General features: G+C 41.6%; 10 non-coding genes across 10 annotated transcripts; all 10 read right to left on the bottom strand.

Moving 5' to 3' along the window:
- Window positions 1-1,170: 1,170 nt before the first annotated feature.
- On the bottom strand, window positions 1,171-1,242 carry trnaq-uug (transfer RNA glutamine (anticodon UUG)). Its single transcript has one exon. It is a non-coding gene; the product is annotated as a tRNA-Gln (tRNA).
- Window positions 1,243-2,762: 1,520 nt separating this feature from the next.
- On the bottom strand, window positions 2,763-2,834 carry trnaq-uug (transfer RNA glutamine (anticodon UUG)). The gene has a single exon. It is a non-coding gene; the product is annotated as a tRNA-Gln (tRNA).
- Window positions 2,835-3,175: 341 nt separating this feature from the next.
- On the bottom strand, window positions 3,176-3,258 carry trnal-cag (transfer RNA leucine (anticodon CAG)). The gene has a single exon. It is a non-coding gene; the product is annotated as a tRNA-Leu (tRNA).
- Window positions 3,259-4,381: 1,123 nt separating this feature from the next.
- trnaq-uug (transfer RNA glutamine (anticodon UUG)) lies at window positions 4,382-4,453 on the bottom strand. Its single transcript has one exon. It is a non-coding gene; the product is annotated as a tRNA-Gln (tRNA).
- A 341-nt stretch (window positions 4,454-4,794) lies between these two features.
- Window positions 4,795-4,877, bottom strand: trnal-cag (transfer RNA leucine (anticodon CAG)). The gene has a single exon. It is a non-coding gene; the product is annotated as a tRNA-Leu (tRNA).
- A 1,116-nt stretch (window positions 4,878-5,993) lies between these two features.
- trnaq-uug (transfer RNA glutamine (anticodon UUG)) lies at window positions 5,994-6,065 on the bottom strand. Its single transcript has one exon. It is a non-coding gene; the product is annotated as a tRNA-Gln (tRNA).
- A 341-nt stretch (window positions 6,066-6,406) lies between these two features.
- trnal-cag (transfer RNA leucine (anticodon CAG)) lies at window positions 6,407-6,489 on the bottom strand. Its single transcript has one exon. It is a non-coding gene; the product is annotated as a tRNA-Leu (tRNA).
- A 1,519-nt stretch (window positions 6,490-8,008) lies between these two features.
- trnal-cag (transfer RNA leucine (anticodon CAG)) lies at window positions 8,009-8,091 on the bottom strand. The gene has a single exon. It is a non-coding gene; the product is annotated as a tRNA-Leu (tRNA).
- Window positions 8,092-9,501: 1,410 nt separating this feature from the next.
- trnaq-uug (transfer RNA glutamine (anticodon UUG)) lies at window positions 9,502-9,573 on the bottom strand. The gene has a single exon. It is a non-coding gene; the product is annotated as a tRNA-Gln (tRNA).
- A 341-nt stretch (window positions 9,574-9,914) lies between these two features.
- trnal-cag (transfer RNA leucine (anticodon CAG)) lies at window positions 9,915-9,997 on the bottom strand. Its single transcript has one exon. It is a non-coding gene; the product is annotated as a tRNA-Leu (tRNA).
- Window positions 9,998-17,998: the final 8,001 nt, after the last annotated feature.

A 17,998-nucleotide genomic window follows, 5' to 3' on the forward strand; every position in this document is an offset into this window, starting at 1 on the left:
TTTTTATTCTCTGAAAGGACCAGTTCACTGGCCTGAGTCTCCATTAACTCTCCTCCCCCCTCCTCATATTCACTTGCTCCTTCACTGTCAAGATCCAGTCCTACCTCCTCTGGAGGCCTTATTCCAGCATCCTCATTGGGGATCAGTCCCCTGTGCCCCTCTCCAGACTCTATTGCATTGTTTTGACACACACATTCCTCCTGTGGACTATGGCATGAGTCACATCTATGCTCCTGGGCATCACACTCCCTCGCATAATGACCCTGTCTGTTACACTTAAAACAAGTGAAATCTGGGCAATCTCTGACGATATGCCCAGGCTGTAGACACATCCTGCATACCTTAACTTGATTATTATGCATTACCCTGAAATACTCTGGGCCAGTTGCTGTCATAAACTTTGCGGAGTAAGGCAGTGATTGCACAGTCTCATTGAACTTAACTTTTAGATATCTGGTGCCATCAGCCACATCAGTTCCTGGCCACAGTCTCCGTTTTACTGAGAACAGCAAGCCAGCTTAAAGGTCCAGCTGGTTTTATTAATTCTACACTATAACAGGTCCCATCGTGATTTGAACTCAGATTGCTGGATTCATAGTCCAGAGTGCTTACCTATACACCAGGGAATCTCCAGATGCTGCCAAATGAAGAATGTGTGCACTGGAAATGTGAACAGTGTTACACAGACAACAGTTTTAACAGTCTGTGGTTTTACTGAGCAGTCCTGAACACTCTGATGCTTGACAGGGGTTTCAAGGCTTATTGCATTTCACAGGGAGATATTTCAACTACTAGACCTTATGACTCTGTTTGGGGTGAAACACAAAAATAGGGAAGCACTTGAAAACGAGGGGTAGGGTTATAAATTAGGAATTTGGGATTGTGTCTGGGATCGCACTTCATGCCCAAAATGTGTTTTTAGCATTATCTGAATGAGATCCGCAAGGATATTTACTTAAGAGTGTGTCTATCGGAAACCATTGTGCAACCTTTGCCTCATCTCTCTCCCTGTATTAGTTCTTTAAACACTTGCCATGAGTGTTGATTGCACAAAGTACTCTATGTCTCTGGAACAAGATGAGCTCGTTGACAATGCCACTGTGTGTCTCCCAGTTGGTGGAGTAACTGAGTCACTCATTGGGGCAAAAAAACCTACAACTAGCCAGCGGTAGGTTCCACCGAGATTTGAACTCGGATCACTGGATTCAAAGTCCAGAGTGCTCACCATTACACCATGGAACCATTTCACACTGTTAGGCTACTTTTGTTGAACAGTTTCTTCCAGACAATTTGATTCATTTCATTATTGTGTGCATATTGACAACTTGGAGATTGGGTGATCATGTAGCAAACTATAAAATTGTCAATACAAGGAAGTTTGGGTACATCTAAGCACTGTGTCACTCTTATCTCTGTGTGTGATGTTCATTGCATCTATCCAGATGAACTGTAACTTGTATAACATCAAAGTCTATGAATTCATCCAGGTAAGCAGCATTGGAGAATAGGTGGTTCCCCACCTTTGACTAATGTGGGAGAATGTGTTTTCCAAGTGTCAGCTGTTGTCCCTAAAATCCAACATTTGTCAGAAGTGGGATTCGAACCCACGCCTCCAGGAGAGACTTCGACCTGAACGCAGCACCTTAGACAGCTCGGCCATCCTGACAACAGAAGGGGGGGGTTGTTTGGTACTCCAAAGAAATCCGAAAAGACAGCGTTTAGATTATGCGTAATTATTGTGAATCAAATGTGCAAACTCGTCATCAGCCTATCTCTTTATCAGTTCATGCTACCCTGGCCATCAGTGATTGATGCGTGAAGTATGGGATGTCTCAGGCAAAAAAGAGCTTGTTGATTAAGCCACTACACATCTGTCAGCTGGTATTGGTGTTCTTCTGCCCTTTGCTGGGAAGACATCAATTCATGGAGATTTAACATATGCATTCATTTTTTCAGCAAACTCCAGAAAAAGAGTTCTTAGAGTAACCAGTATCCAATTATTGCATTACATTAATTGAACCACGTCATTTGGTACACACACAACAGAAAGAACTGTTGCCAAAGTTGCCTGCATTTATTGCACATTAAATCCTGAGACCAGCAACACAGCTCAAAGGACAGGCTGGTTTTATTCGTTCTACACTATAACAGGTCCCACCGTGATTTGAACTCAGATCGCTGGATTCACAGTCCAGAGTGCTTACCTATACACCAGGGAATCTCCAGATGCTGCCAAATGAAGAATGTGTGCACTGGAAATGTCAACAGTGTTACACAGACAACAGTTTTAACAGTCTGTCGTTTTACTGAGCAGTCCTGAAAACTCTGATGCTTGACAGGGGTTTCAAGGCTTATTGCATTTCACAGGGAGATATTTCAACTACTAGACCTTATGACTCTGTTTGGGGTGAAACACAAAAATAAGGAAGCACTTGAAAACGAGGGGTAAGGTTATAAATTAGGAATTTGGGATTGTGTCTGGGATCGCACTTCATGCCCAAAATGTGTTTTTAGCATTATCTGAATGAGATCCGCAAGGATATTTACTTAAAAGTGTGTCTATCGGAAACCATTGTGCAACCTTTGCCTCATCTCTCTCCCTGTATTAGTTCTTTAAACACTTGCCATGAGTGTTGATTGCACAAAGTACTCTATGTCTCTGGAACAAGATGAGCTCGTTGACAATGCCACTGTGTGTCTCCCAGTTGGTGGAGTAACTGAGTCACTCATTGGGGCAAAAAAACCTACAACTAGCCAGCGGTAGGTTCCACCGAGATTTGAACTCGGATCACTGGATTCAAAGTCCAGAGTGCTCACCATTACACCGTGGAACCATTTCACATTGTTAGGCTACTTTTGTTGAACAGTTTCTTCCAGACGATTTGATTCATTTCATTTTTGTGTGCATATTGACAACTTGGAGATTGGGTGATCATGTAGCAAACTATAAAATTGTCAATACAAGGAAGTTTGGGTACATCTAAGCACTGTGTCACTTTTATCTCTGTGTGTGATGTTCATTGCATCTATCCAGATGAACTGTAACTTGTATAACATCAAAGTCTATGAATTCATCCAGGTAAGCAGCATTGGAGAATAGGTGGTTCCCCACCTTTGACTAATGTGGGAGAATGTGTTTTCCAAGTGTCAGCTGTTGTCCCTAAAATCCAACATTTGTCAGAAGTGGGATTCGAACCCACGCCTCCAGGAGAGACTGCGACCTGAACGCAGCGCCTTAGACCGCTCGGCCATCCTGACAACAGAAGGGGGGGGGGGTGGTTGTTTGGTACTCCAAAGAAATCCGAAAAGACAGCGTTTAGATTATGCGTAATTATTGTGAATCAAATGTGCAAACTCGTCATCAGCCTATCTCTTTATCAGTTCATTGCTACCCTGGCCATCAGTGATTGATGCGTGAAGTATGGGATGTCTCAGGCAAAAAAGAGCTTGTTGATTAAGCCACTACACATCTATCAGCTGGTATTGGTGTTCTTTTGCCCTTTGCTGGGAAGACATCAATTCATGGAGGTTTAACATATGCATTCATTTTTTCAGCAAACTCCAGAAAAAGAGTTCTTAGAGTAACCAGTATCCAATTATCGCATTACATTAATTGAACCCCTTAATTTGATAGAGTACTAGAGTCATTGAATGGAGCACAACAGAAAGAACTGTTGCCAAAGTTGCCTGCATTTATTGCACATTAAATCCTGAGACCAGCAACACAGCTCAAAGGACAAGCTGGTTTTATTCGTCCTACACTATAACAGGTCCCACCGTAATTTGAACTCAGATTGCTGGATTCACAGTCCAGAGTGCTTACCTATACACCAGGGAATCTCCAGATGCTGCCAAATGAAGAATATGCACACTGGAAATGTGAACAGTGTTACACAGACAACAGTTGTAACAGTCTGTGGTTTTACTGAGCAGTCCTGAACACTCTGATGCTTGACAGGGGTTCCAAGGCTTATTGCATTTCACAGGGAGATATTTCAACTACTAGCCCTTATGACTCTGTTTGGGGTGAAACACAAAAATAGGGAAGCACTTGAAAACGAGGGGTAGGGTTATAAATTAGGAATTTGGGATTGTGTCTGGGATCGCACTTCATGCCCAAAATGTGTTTTTAGCATTATCTGAATGAGATCCGCAAGGATATTTACTTAAGAGTGTGTCTATCGTAAACCATTGTGCAACCTTTGCCTCATCTCTCTCCCTGTATTAGTTCTTTAAACACTTGCCATGAGTGTTGATTGCACAAAGTACTCTATGTCTCTGGAACAAGATGAGCTCGTTGACAATGCCACTGTGTGTCTCCCAGTTGGTGGAGTAACTGAGTCACTCATTGGGGCAAAAAAACCTACAACTAGCCAGCGGTAGGTTCCACCGAGATTTGAACTCGGATCACCGGATTCAAAGTCCAGAGTGCTCACCATTACACCATGGAACCATTTCACATTGTTAGGCTACTTTTGTTGAACAGTTTCTTCCAGACGATTTGATTCATTTCATTATTGTGTGCATATTGACAACTTGGAGATTGGGTGATCATGTAGCAAACTATAAAGTTGTCAATACAAGGAAGTTTGGGTACATCTTAGCACTGTGTCACTCTTACCTCTGTGTGTGATGTTCATTGCATCTATCCAGATGAACTGTAATTTGTATAACATCAAAGTCTATGAATTCCTCCAGGTAAGCAGCATTGGAGAATAGGTGGTTCCCCACCTTTGACTAATGTGGGAGAATGTGTTTTCCAAGTGTCAGCTGTTGTCCCTAAAATCCAACATTTGTCAGAAGTGGGGTTCAAACCCACGCCTCCAGGAGAGACTGCGACCTGAACGCAGCGCCTTAGACCGCTCGGCCATCCTGACAACAGAAGTGGGGGTTGTTTGGTACTCCAAAGAAATCCGAAAAGACAGCGTTTAGATTATGCGTAATTATTGTGAATCAAATGTGCAAACTCGTCATCAGCCTATCTCTTTATCAGTTCATTGCTACCCTGGCCATCAGTGATTGATGCGTGAAGTATGGGATGTCTCAGGCAAAAAAGAGCTTGTTGATTAAGCCACTACACATCTATCAGCTGGTATTGGTGTTCTTTTGCCCTTTGCTGGGAAGACATCAATTCATGGAGCTTTAACATATGCATTCATTTTTTCAGCAAACTCCAGAAAAAGAGTTCTTAGAGTAACCAGTATCCAATTATCGCATTACATTAATTGAACCCCGTAATTTGATAGAGTACTAGAGTCATTGAATGGAGCACAACAGAAAGAACTGTTGCCAAAGTTGCCTGCATTTATTGCACATTAAATCCTGAGACCAGCAACACAGCTCAAAGGACAAGCTGGTTTTATTCGTTCCAAACTATAACAGGTCCCACCGTGATTTGAACTCAGATCGCTGGATTCACAGTCCAGAGTGCTTACCTATACACCAGGGCATCTCCAGATGCTGCCAAATGAAGAATGTGTGCACTGGAAATGTGAACAGTGTTAGACAGACAACAGTTTTAACAGTCTGTGGTTTTACTAAGCAGTCCTGAACACTCTGATGCTTGACAGGGGTTTCAAGGCTTATTGCATTTCACAGGGAGATATTTCACCTACTAGACCTTATGACTCTGTTTGGTGTGAAACACAAAAATAGGGAAGCACTTGAAAACGAGGGGTAGGGTTATAAATTAGGAATTTGGGATTGTGTCTGGGATCGCACTTCATGCCCAAAATGTGTTTTTAGCATTATCTGAATGAGATCCGCAAGGATATTTACTTAAGAGTGTGTCTATCGTAAACCATTGTGCAACCTTTGCCTCATCTCTCTCCCTGTATTAGTTCTTTAAACACTTGCCATGAGTGTTGATTGCACAAAGTACTCTATGTCTCTGGAACAAGATGAGCTCGTTGACAATGCCACTGTGTGTCTCCCAGTTGGTGGAGTAACTGAGTCACTCATTGGGGCAAAAAAACCTACAACTAGCCAGCGGTAGGTTCCACCGAGATTTGAACTCGGATCACTGGATTCAAAGTCCAGAGTGCTCCCCATTACAACATGGAACCATTTCACATTGTTAGGCTACTTTTGTTGAACAGTTTCTTCCAGACGATTTGATTCATTTCATTATTGTGTGCATATTGACAACTTGGAGATTGGGTGATCATGTAGCAAACTATAAAGTTGTCAATACAAGGAAATTTGGGTACATCTAAGCACTGTGTCACTCTTACCTCTGTGTGTGATGTTCATTGCATCTATCCAGATGAACTGTAACTTGTATAACATCAAAGTCTATGAATTCATCCAGATAAGCAGCATTGGAGAATAGGTGGTTCCCCACCTTTGACTAATGTGGGAGAATGTGTTTTCCAAGTGTCAGCTGTTGTCCCTAAAATCCAACATTTGTCAGAAGTGGGATTTGAACTCACGCCTCCAGGAGAGACTGCGACCTGAACGCAGCGCCTTAGACCGCTCGGCCATCCTGACAACAGAAGGGGGGGGTTGTTTGGTACTCCAAAGAAATCCGAAAAGACAGCGTTTAGATTATGCGTAATTATTGTGAATCAAATGTGCAAACTCGTCATCAGCCTATCTCTTTATCAGTTCATTGCGACCCTGGTCATCAGTGATTGATGCGTGAAGTATGGGATGTCTCAGGCAAAAAAGAGCTTGTTGAGTAAGCCACTACACATCTGTCAGCTGGTATTGGTGTTCTTCTGCCCTTTGCTGGGAAGACATCAATTCATGGAGCTTTAACATATGCATTCATTTTTTCAGCAAACTCCAGAAAAAGAGTTCTTAGAGTAACAAGTATCAAATTATTGCATTCCATTAATTGAACCCCGTAATTTGATAGAGTACTAGAGTCATTGAATGGAGCACAACAGAAAGAACTGTTGCCAAAGTTGCCTGCATTTATTGCACATTAAATCCTGAGACCACCAACACAGCTCAAAGGACGAGCTGGTTTTATTCGTTCTACACTATAACAGGTCCCACCGTGATTTGAACTCAGATCGCTGGATTCACAGTCCAGAGTGCTTACCTATACACCAGGGAATCTCCAGATGCTGCCAAATGAAGAATGTGTGCACTGGAAATGTGAACAGTGTTACACAGACAACAGTTTTAACATTCTGTGGTTTTACTGAGCAGTCCTGAACACTCAGATGCTTGACTGGGGTTTCAAGGCTTATTGCATTTCACAGGGAGATATTTCAACTACTAGACCTTATGAATCTGTTTGGTGTGAAACACAAAAATAGGGAAGCACTTGAAAACGAGGGGTAGGGTTATAAATTAGGAATTTGGGATTGTGTCTGGGATCGCACTTCATGCCCAAAATGTGTTTTTAGCATTATCTGAATGAGAATCGCAAGGATATTTACTTAAGAGTGTGTCTATCGTAAACCATTGTGCAACCTTTGCCTCATCTCTCTCCCTGTATTAGTTCTTTAAACACTTGCCATGAGTGTTGATTGCACAAAGTACTCTATGTCTTTGGAACAAGATGAGCTCGTTGACAATGCCACTGTGTGTCTCCCAGTTGGTGGAGTAACTGAGTCACTCATTGGGGCAAAAAAACCTACAACTAGCCAGCGGTAGGTTCCACCGAGATTTGACCTCAGATCACTGGCTTCAAAGTCCAGAGTGCTCACCATTACACCATGGAACCATTTCACTTTGTTAGGCTTCTTTTGTTGAACAGTTTCTTCCAGACGATTTGATTAATTTCATTATTGACAACTTGGAGATTGGGTGATCATGTAGCAAACTATAAAATTGCCAATACAAGGAAGTTTGGGTACATCTAAGCACTGTGTCACTCTTATCTCTGTGTGTGATGTTCATTGCATCTATCCAGATGAACTGTAACTTGTATAACATCAAAGTCTATGAATTCATCCAGGTAAGCAGCATTGGAGAATAGGTGGCTCCCCACCTTTGACTAATGTGGGAGAATGTGTTTTGCAAGTGTCAGCTGTTGTCCCTAAAATCCAACATTTGTCAGAAGTGGGATTCGAACCCACGCCTCCAGGAGAGACTGCGACCTGAACGCAGCGCCTTAGACCGCTCGGCCATCCTGACAACAGAAGGTGGGGTTGTTTGGTACTCCAAAGAAATCCGAAAAGACAGCGTTTAGATTATGCGTAATTATTGTGAATCAAATGTGCAAACTCGTCATCAGCCTATCTCTTTATCAGTTCATTGCGACCCTGGCCATCAGTGATTGATGAGTGAAGTATGGGATGTCTCAGGGAAAAAGGAGCTTGTTGATTAAGCCACTACACATCTGTCAGCTGGTATTGGTGTTCTTCTGCCCTTTGCTGGGAAGACATCAATTCATGGAGCTTTAACATATGCATTCATTTTTTCAGCAAACTCCAGAAAAAGAGTTCTTAGAGTAACCAGTATCCAATTATTGCATTCCATTAATTGAACCCCTTAATTTGGTAGAGTACTAGAGTCATTGAATGGAGCACAACAGAAAGAACTGTTGCCAAAGTTGCCTGCATTTATTGCACATTAAATCCTGAGACCAGCAACACAGCTCAAAGGACGAGCTGGTTTTATTCGTTCTACACTATAACAGGTCCCACCGTGATTTGAACTCAGATCGCTGGATTCACAGTCCAGAGTGCTTACCTATACACCAGGGAATCTCCAGATGCTGCCAAATGAAGAATGTGTGCACTGGAAATGTGAACAGTGTTACACAGACAACAGTTTTAACAGTCTGTGGTGTTACTGAGTACTAGAGTCATTGAATGGAGCACAACAGAAAGAACTGTTGTCAAAGTTGCCTGCATTTATTGCACATTAAATCCTGAGACCAGCAACACAACTCAAAGGACGAGCTGGTTTTATTCGTTCTACACTATAACAGGTCCCACCGTGATTTGAACTCAGATCGCTGGATTCACAGTCCAGAGTGCTTACCTATACACCAGGGAATCTCCAGATGCTGCCAAATGAAGAATGTGTGCACTGGAAATGTGAACAGTGTTACACAGACAACAGTTGTAATAGTCTGTGGTTTTACTGAGCAGTCCTGAACACTCTGATGCTTGACAGGGGTTTCAAGGCTTATTGCATTTCACAGGGAGATATTTCAATTACTAGCCCTTATGACTCTGTTTGGGGTGAAACACAAAAATAAGGAAGCACTTGAAAACGAGGGGTAGGGTTATAAATTAGGAATTTGGGATTGTGTCTGGGATCGCACTTCATGACCAAAATGTGTTTTTAGCATTATCTGAATGAGATCCGCAAGGATATTTACTTAAGAGTGTGTCTATTGTAAACCATTGTGCAACCTTTGCCTCATCTCTCTCCCTGTATTAGTTCTTTAAACACTTGCCATGAGTGTTGATTGCACAAAGTACTCTATGTCTCTGGAACAAGATGAGCTCGTTGACAATGCCACTGTGTGTCTCCCAGTTGGTGGAGTAACTGAGTCACTCATTGGGGCAAAAAAACCTACAACTAGCCAGCGGTAGGTTCCACCGAGATTTGAACTCGGATCCCTGGATTCAAAGTCCAGAGTGCTCCCCATTACACCATGGAACCATTTCACATTGTTAGGCTACTTTTGTTGAACAGTTTCTTCCAGACGATTTGATTCATTTCATTATTGTGTGCATATTGACAACTTGGAGATTGGGTGATCATGTAGCAAACTATAAAGTTGTCAATACAAGGAAGTTTGGGTACATCTAAGCACTGTGTCACTCTTACCTCTGTGTGTGATGTTCATTGCATCTATCCAGATGAACTGTAACTTGTATAACATCAAAGTCTATGAATTCATCCAGGTAAGCAGCATTGGAGAATAGGTGGTTCCCCACCTTTGACTAATGTGGGAGAATGTGTTTTCCAAGTGTCAGCTGTTGTCCCTAAAATCCAACATTTGTCAGAAGTGGGATTCGAACCCACGCCTCCAGGAGAGACTGCGACCTGAACGCAGCGCCTTAGACCGCTCGGCCATCCTGACAACAGAAGGGGGGGTTGTTTGGTACTCCAAAGAAATCCGAAAAGACAGCGTTTAGATTATGCGTAATTATTGTGAATCAAATGTGGAAACTCGTCATCAGCCTATCTCTTTATCAGTTCATTGCTACCCTGGCCATCAGTGATTGATGCGTGAAGTATGGGATGTCTCAGGCAAAAAAGAGCTTGTTGATTAAGCCACTACACATCTATCAGCTGGTATTGGTGTTCTTTTGCCCTTTGCTGGGAAGACATCAATTCATGGAGCTTTAACATATGCATTAATTTTTTCAGCAAACTCCAGAAAAAGAGTTCTTAGAGAAACCAGTATCCAATTATTGCATTACATTAATTGAACCACGTCATTTGGTAGAGTACTAGAGTCATTGAATGGAGCACAAAAGAAACAACTGTTGCCAAAGTTGCCTGCATTTATTGCACATTAAATCCTGAGACCAGCAACACAACTCAAAGGACGAGCTGGTTTTATTCGTTCTACACTATAACAGGTCCCACCGTGATTTGAACTCAGATCGCTGGATTCACAGTCCAGAGTGCTTACCTATACACCAGGGAATCTCCAGATGCTGCCAAATGAAGAATGTGTGCACTGGAAATGTGAACAGTGTTACACAGACAACAGTTTTAACAGTCTGTGGTGTTACTGAGTACTAGAGTCATTGAATGGAGCACAACAGAAAGAACTGTTGTCAAAGTTGCCTGCATTTATTGCACATTAAATCCTGAGACCAGCAACACAGCTCAAAGGACAGGCTGGTTTTATTCGTTCTACACTATAACAGGTCCCACCGTGATTTGAACTCAGATCGCTGGATTCACAGTCCAGAGTGCTTACCTATACACCAGGGAATCTCCAGATGCTGCCAAATGAAGAATGTGTGCACTGGAAATGTCAACAGTGTTACACAGACAACAGTTTTAACAGTCTGTCGTTTTACTGAGCAGTCCTGAAAACTCTGATGCTTGACAGGGGTTTCAAGGCTTATTGCATTTCACAGGGAGATATTTCAACTACTAGACCTTATGACTCTGTTTGGGGTGAAACACAAAAATAAGGAAGCACTTGAAAACGAGGGGTAAGGTTATAAATTAGGAATTTGGGATTGTGTCTGGGATCGCACTTCATGCCCAAAATGTGTTTTTAGCATTATCTGAATGAGATCCGCAAGGATATTTACTTAAGAGTGTGTCTATCGTAAACCATTGTGCAACCTTTGCCTCATCTCTCTCCCTGTATTAGTTCTTTAAACACTTGCCATGAGTGTTGATTGCACAAAGTACTCTATGTCTCTGGAACAAGATGAGCTCGTTGACAATGCCACTGTGTGTGTCCCAGTTGGTGGAGTAACTGAGTCACTCATTGGGGCAAAAAAACCTACAACTAGCCAGCGGTAGGTTCCACCAAGATTTGAACTCAGATCACTGGATTCAAAGTCCAGAGTGCTCCCCATTACAACATGGAACCATTTCACATTGTTAGGCTACTTTTGTTGAACAGTTTCTTCCAGACGATTTGATTCATTTCATTATTGTGTGCATATTGACAACTTGGAGATTGGGTGATCATGTAGCAAACTATAAAGTTGTCAATACAAGGAAGTTTGGGTACATCTAAGCACTGTGTCACTCTTACCTCTGTGTGTGATGTTCATTGCATCTATCCAGATGAACTGTAACTTGTATAACATCAAAGTCTATGAATTCATCCAGGTAAGCAGCATTGGAGAATAGGTGGTTCCCCACCTTTGACTAATGTGGGAGAATGTGTTTTCCAAGTGTCAGCTGTTGTCCCTAAAATCCAACATTTGTCAGAAGTGGGATTCGAACCCACACCTCCAGGAGAGACTGCAACCTGAACGCAGCGCCTTAGACCGCGCGGCCATCCTGACAACAGAAGGGGGGGGGGGGGTGGTTGTTTGGTACTCCAAAGAAATCCGAAAAGACAGCGTTTAGATTATGCGGAATTATTGTGAATCAAATGTGCAAACTCGTCATCAGGCTATCTCTTTATCAGTTCATTGCTACCCTGGCCATCAGTGATTGATGCGTGAATTATGGGATGTCTCAGGCAAAAAAGAGCTTGTTGATTAAGCCACTACACATCTGTCAGCTGGTATTGGTGTTCTTCTGCCCTTTGCTGGGAAGACATCAATTCATAGAGCTTTAACATATGCATTCATTTTTTCAGCAAACTCCAGAAAAAGAGTTCTTAGAGTAACCAGTATCCAATTATTGCATTACATTAATTGAACCACGTCATTTGGTAGAGTACTAGAGTCATTGAATGGAGCACAACAGAAAGAACTGTTGCCAAAGTTGCCTGCATTTATTGCACATTAAATCCTGAGACCAGCAACACAGCTCAAAGGACGAGCTGGTTTTATTCGTCCTACACTATAACAGGTCCCACCGTAATTTGAACTCAGATCGCTGGATTCACAGTCCAGAGTGCTTACCTATACACCAGGGAATCTCCAGATGCTGCCAAATGAAGAATATGCGCACTGGAAATGTGAACAGTGTTACACAGACAACAGTTGTAACAGTCTGTGGTTTTACTGAGCAGTCCTGAACACTCTGATGCTTGACTGGGGTTTCAAGGCTTATTGCATTTCACAGGGAGATATTTCAACTACTAGCCCTTATGACTCTGTTTGGGGTGAAACACAAAAATAGGGAAGCACTTGAAAACGAGTGGGAAGGGTTATAAATTAGGAATTTGGGATTGTGTCTGGGATCGCACTTCATGCCCAAAATGTGTTTTTAGCATTATCTGAATGAGATCCGCAAGGATATTTACTTAAGAGTGTGTCTATCGTAAACCATTGTGCAACCTTTGCCTCATCTCTCTCCCTGTATTAGTTCTTTAAACACTTGCCATGAGTGTTGATTGCACAAAGTACTCTATGTCTCTGGAACAAGATGAGCTCATTGACAATGCCACTGTGTGTCTCCCAGTTGGTGGAGTAACTGAGTCACTCATTGGGGCAAAAAAACCTACAACTAGCCAGCGGTAGGTTCCACCGAGATTTGAAGTCGGATCACTGGATTCAAAGCCCAGAGTGCTCACCATTACACCATGGAACCATTTCACATTGTTAGGCTACTTTTGTTGAACAGTTTCTTCCTGACGATTTGATTCATTTCATTATTGTGTGCATATTGACAACTTGGAGATTGGGTGATCATGTAGCAAACTATAAAATTGTCAATACAAGAAAGTTTGGGTACATCTAAGCACTGTGTCACTCTTATCTCTGTGTGTGATGTTCATTGCATCTATCCAGATGAACTGTAACTTGTATAACATCAAAGTCTATGAATTCATCCAGGTAAGCAGCATTGGAGAATAGGTGGTTCCCCACCTTTGACTAATGTGGGAGAATGTGTTTTCCAAGTGTCAGCTGTTGTCCGTAAAATCAAACATTTGTCAGAAGTGGGATTCTAACCCACGCCTCCAGGAGAGACTGCGATCTGAACGCAGCACCTTAGACCTCTCGGCCATCCTGACAACAGAAGGGGGGGTTGTTTGGTACTCCAAAGAAATCCGAAAAGACAGCGTTTAGATTATGCGTAATTATTGTGAATCAAATGTGCAAACTCGTCATCAGCCTATCTCTTAATCAGTTCATTGCTACCCTGGCCATCAGTGATTGATGCGTGAAGTATGGGATGTGTCAGGCAAAAAAGAGCTTGTTGATTAAGCCACTACACATCTATCAGCTGGTATTGGTGTTCTTCTGCCCTTTGCTGGGAAGACATCAATTCATGGAGCTTTAACGTATGCATTCATTTTTTCAGCAAACTCCAGAAAAAGAGTTCTTAGAGCAACCAGTATCCAATTATTGCATTACATTAATTGAACCCCGTCATTTGATAGAGTACTAGAGTCATTGAATGGAGCACAACAGAAAGAACTGTTGCCAAAGTTGCCTGCATTTATTGCACATTAAATCCTGAGACCAGCAACACAGCTCAAAGGACAAGCTGGTTTTATTCGTTCTACACTATAACAGGTCCCACCGTGATTTCAATTCAATTCAATTCAATTCAATTCAACTTTATTTATATAGCGCCAATTCACAACAAAGTCATCTCAGGGCACTTTACAGAATAAAGTCAAGATTATAAAGATATATAAAGAGAACCCAACAATTCCCCCTGGAGCAAGCCATAGGCAACAGTGGAGAGGAAAAACTCCCTTTAACGGAAGAAACCTCCAGCAGAACCAGGCTCAGGGTGGACGGCCATCTGCCTCGACCGGTTGGGGTGAGTGGAAAGGGGAGAGAGAAAAGAACAGAGCAACAAAAAGCATTAACAAAACATCGGGCAGATTGGTAGGACCAGTAGCTTCACGCTGGAAGACACACAGCTTCAAAGCCAGGGGACACCTGCAGAAAGGGACAGAGAGAAGGGGACAGAGGAGGACAAAGACAACTACGGGAGAGAACACACAGAGTTAATGACATACAGTGGTGACAATTGCGGGATAAGAGGAGAGGAGAGAGGTCAAGAGGAGGAAAGGAGCTCAGTGCATTGGGGGGTGGGTCCCCCAGCAGTCTAAGCCTATGGCAGCATAACTATAACTAACTATATGCTTTATTAAAAAGGAAGGTTTTAAGCCTAGACTTAAACGTAGAGAGGGTGTCTGTTTCCCCAATGTGAACTGGGAGCTGGTTCCACAAGAGAGGAGCTTGATAGCTAAAGGCTCTACCTCCCATTCTACTTTTGGAAACTCTGGGAACCACAAGTAGGCCTGCATTCTGAGAGCGAAGTGGTCTACTGGGATGATGTGGTGCTATGAGGTCTTCTATATATGATGGAGCCTGACCATTCAGAGCTTTATATGTAAGAAGCAGGGTTTTAAATTCTATTCTACATTTAATTGGAAGCCAATGGAGAGAAGCTAGTGAAGGTGAAATATGATCCCTCTTGCTAGTTCCAGTCAGCACTCTTGCTGCAGCATTTTGGATTAATTGCAGGCTCTTTAGGGAGTTACTGGGGCATCCTGAAAGTAGGGAATTACAGTAGTCCAACCTAGAGGTAACAAATGCATGGACCAGTTTTTCGGCATCACTTTGAAACAGGATGCTCCTAATTTTGGCAATGTTCCGTAGGTGGAAGAAGGCTGTTCTAGAGATTTGTTTTATATGTGAGTTAAAGGACAGATCCTGATCAAACATAACTCCAAGGTTCCTTGCAGTAGTACTGGAGGCCAGACTTATGCCATCTAGTGTAACAATATGGTTGGACATCATATCTCTGAGATTTTTGGGCCCAAATACTATGACTTCAGTTTTGTCTGAGTTTAAAAGTAAAAAATTGTGGGACATCCAGGCCTTTATGTCTTGTAGGCATGCTTGAAGCTTTATTACCTGATTATTTTCATCTGGTTCCATAGATAAATATAGCTGGGTATCATCAGCATAACAGTGGAAATTTATGGAGTGTTTTCTAATAATGTTGCCTAAAGGAGACACATATAAAGTAAAAAGTATTGGTCCTAACACAGAGCCTTGTGGAACTCCATAGCTAACCTTTGTGTGCATGGAGGATTCATCATTAACATGAACAAATTGAAATCTATCAGATAGATAAGATTTAAACCAACCTAGTGCAGTTCCTGTAATTCCAATTTCATGTTCCAGTCTCTGTAATAAAATGTTATGATCAATGGTATCAAATGCAGCACTAAGATCTAACAGAACAAGTATAGAGATGAGTCCAGTATCTGAGGCCATGAGAAGATCGTTGGTGACTTTTACCAGTGCTGTTTCTGTACTATGATGAACTCTAAATCCTGACTGAAAGTCTTCATACAAATTATTCCTATGAAGGTGATCACATAATTGTTTTGCGACTACTTTTTCAATTATTTTAGAAATAAAGGGGAGATTAGATATTGGTCTGTAATTGGCTAAAACACCTGGGTCAAGACAGGGTTTTTTTAAGTAATGGTTTAATTACAGCTACCTTATAGGCCTGTGGTACATAGCCTGTTTCTAAAGATAGATTTATGATATCTAATATGAATGCATCTATTAAGGGTAAAACTTCCTTGAGCAGCTTAGTTGGAATAGGGTCTAGCAGACAGGTTGTTGGTTTAGATGAGTTAATAATTGAAGTTAGCTCAGAGAGATCTATGGGTAAAAAGCAGTCTAACAGGGATTGGGGCCTTATCGATGACTCTAGCACTGCTGTACATGAAGATCTATCTGTAATTTTTGGGGGGAGGATCTGGTGAATTCGTTCTCTAATAGCTACAATTTTATTCATAAAGAAGGTCATGAAGTCATTGCTGCTCAAAGTTAAGGGAAAACTAGGCTCAACAGAACTATGGCTCTTAGTCAGCCTGGCTACAGTGCTGAACAGAAACCGGGGGTTGTTCTTGTTTTCTTCTATTAATGATGAATAATATGCTGTTCTGGCATCACTGAGAGCTTTTTTGTACATTTTTAAACTATTTTTCCAGGCTAAATGAGATTCTTCTAACTTTCTGGAACGCCACTTCCTTTCTAACTTTCATGTTTCCTGTTTTAAGTTGCGTGTTTGTGAACTATACCATGGAGATCGCCTCTGCTGGTTTACTGCCTTCTTTTTTAGAGGGGCAACACTATCGAGTATTGTACGTAGTGAGGCTGCAGAATTGTCAACAAGATAATCTACTTGTGCAGGAGTAACATTAAGGAGACTACTTTCCATTGTATTAACATATGGTGAAGCAAATGATGAAGAAATAATTTCTTTAAATTTGTTGACAGCTTTTTCACTTAAGCATCTGCTATAGTGGAATTTTTCAGTTTTATAACTGCTATATAGTCTGTTATTGTAAATTCAAATGTTATTAAAAAATGGTAAGACAGAAGAGAGTTGTGAGGAAATATGGTTAAATTATCCGCTTCAATTCCATACGTAAGGACAAGGTCTAACGTGTGACTAAAACAGTAAGTGGGTTTATTTACATTTTGGGAAAAACCAATTGAATCTAATAATGAATTAAACGCAGTGCTCAGGCAGTTACTGTCAGCATCTACATGAATGTTAAAGTCACCCACTATAATGACTTTATCTGTACTAAGCACTAAATCAGATAGAAAATCAGAAAATTCAATCAAAAACTCTGAATAAGGGACTGGAGGACGGTACACGATAACAAATAATAGTGGGTGTGAAAGGCTAAGAGTAAGGCTTTCAAATGAGTTATAACTATGTTTAGGTCTAGGGTTTATTGATGAGCTAGAATGGAAGATTGCTGCAACTCCTCCACCTCGGCCTGTGCTTCTAGGAACATGATAATTAATATGACTTGGGGGTGTTGACTCATTTAAACTGACATATTCTTCCTGCTGCAACCAAGTTTCAGTGAGACAAAATAAATCGAATTGATGATCACTTATTAAGTCATTTACTAACAGAGATTTAGAAGAGAGAGATCTGATATTTAATAATCCACATTTAATAGTTTTGGGGTTTTGTTCTGTAAGAGGAGTAGTCTTAACTTTTATTAGGTTATTATGATTAACTCCTCTTGTTGATTTGAACTCAGATCGCTGGATTCACAGTCCAGAGTGCTTACCTATACACCAAGGAATCTTCAGATGCTGCCAAATGAAGAATATGCGCACTGGAAATGTGAACAGTGTTACACAGACAACAGTTGTAACAGTCTGTGGTTTTACTGAGCAGTCCTGAACACTCTGATGCTTGACAGGGGTTTCAAGGCTTATTGCATTTCACAGGGAGATATTTCAACTACTAGCCCTTATGACTCTGTTTGGGGTGAAACACAAAAATAGGGAAGCACTTGAAAACGAGGGGTAGGGTTATAAATTAGGAATTTGGGATTGTGTCTGGGATCGCACTTCATGCCCAAAATGTGTTTTTAGCATTATCTGAATGAGATCCGCAAGGATATTTACTTAAGAGTGTGTCTATCGTAAACCATTGTGCAACCTTTGCCTCATCTCTCTCCCTGTATTGGTTC

The sequence above is a fragment of the Channa argus genome, unplaced genomic scaffold, assembly GCF_033026475.1.
Source record: "Channa argus isolate prfri unplaced genomic scaffold, Channa argus male v1.0 Contig101, whole genome shotgun sequence".
Taxonomy (NCBI): Eukaryota; Metazoa; Chordata; class Actinopteri; order Anabantiformes; family Channidae; genus Channa; species Channa argus.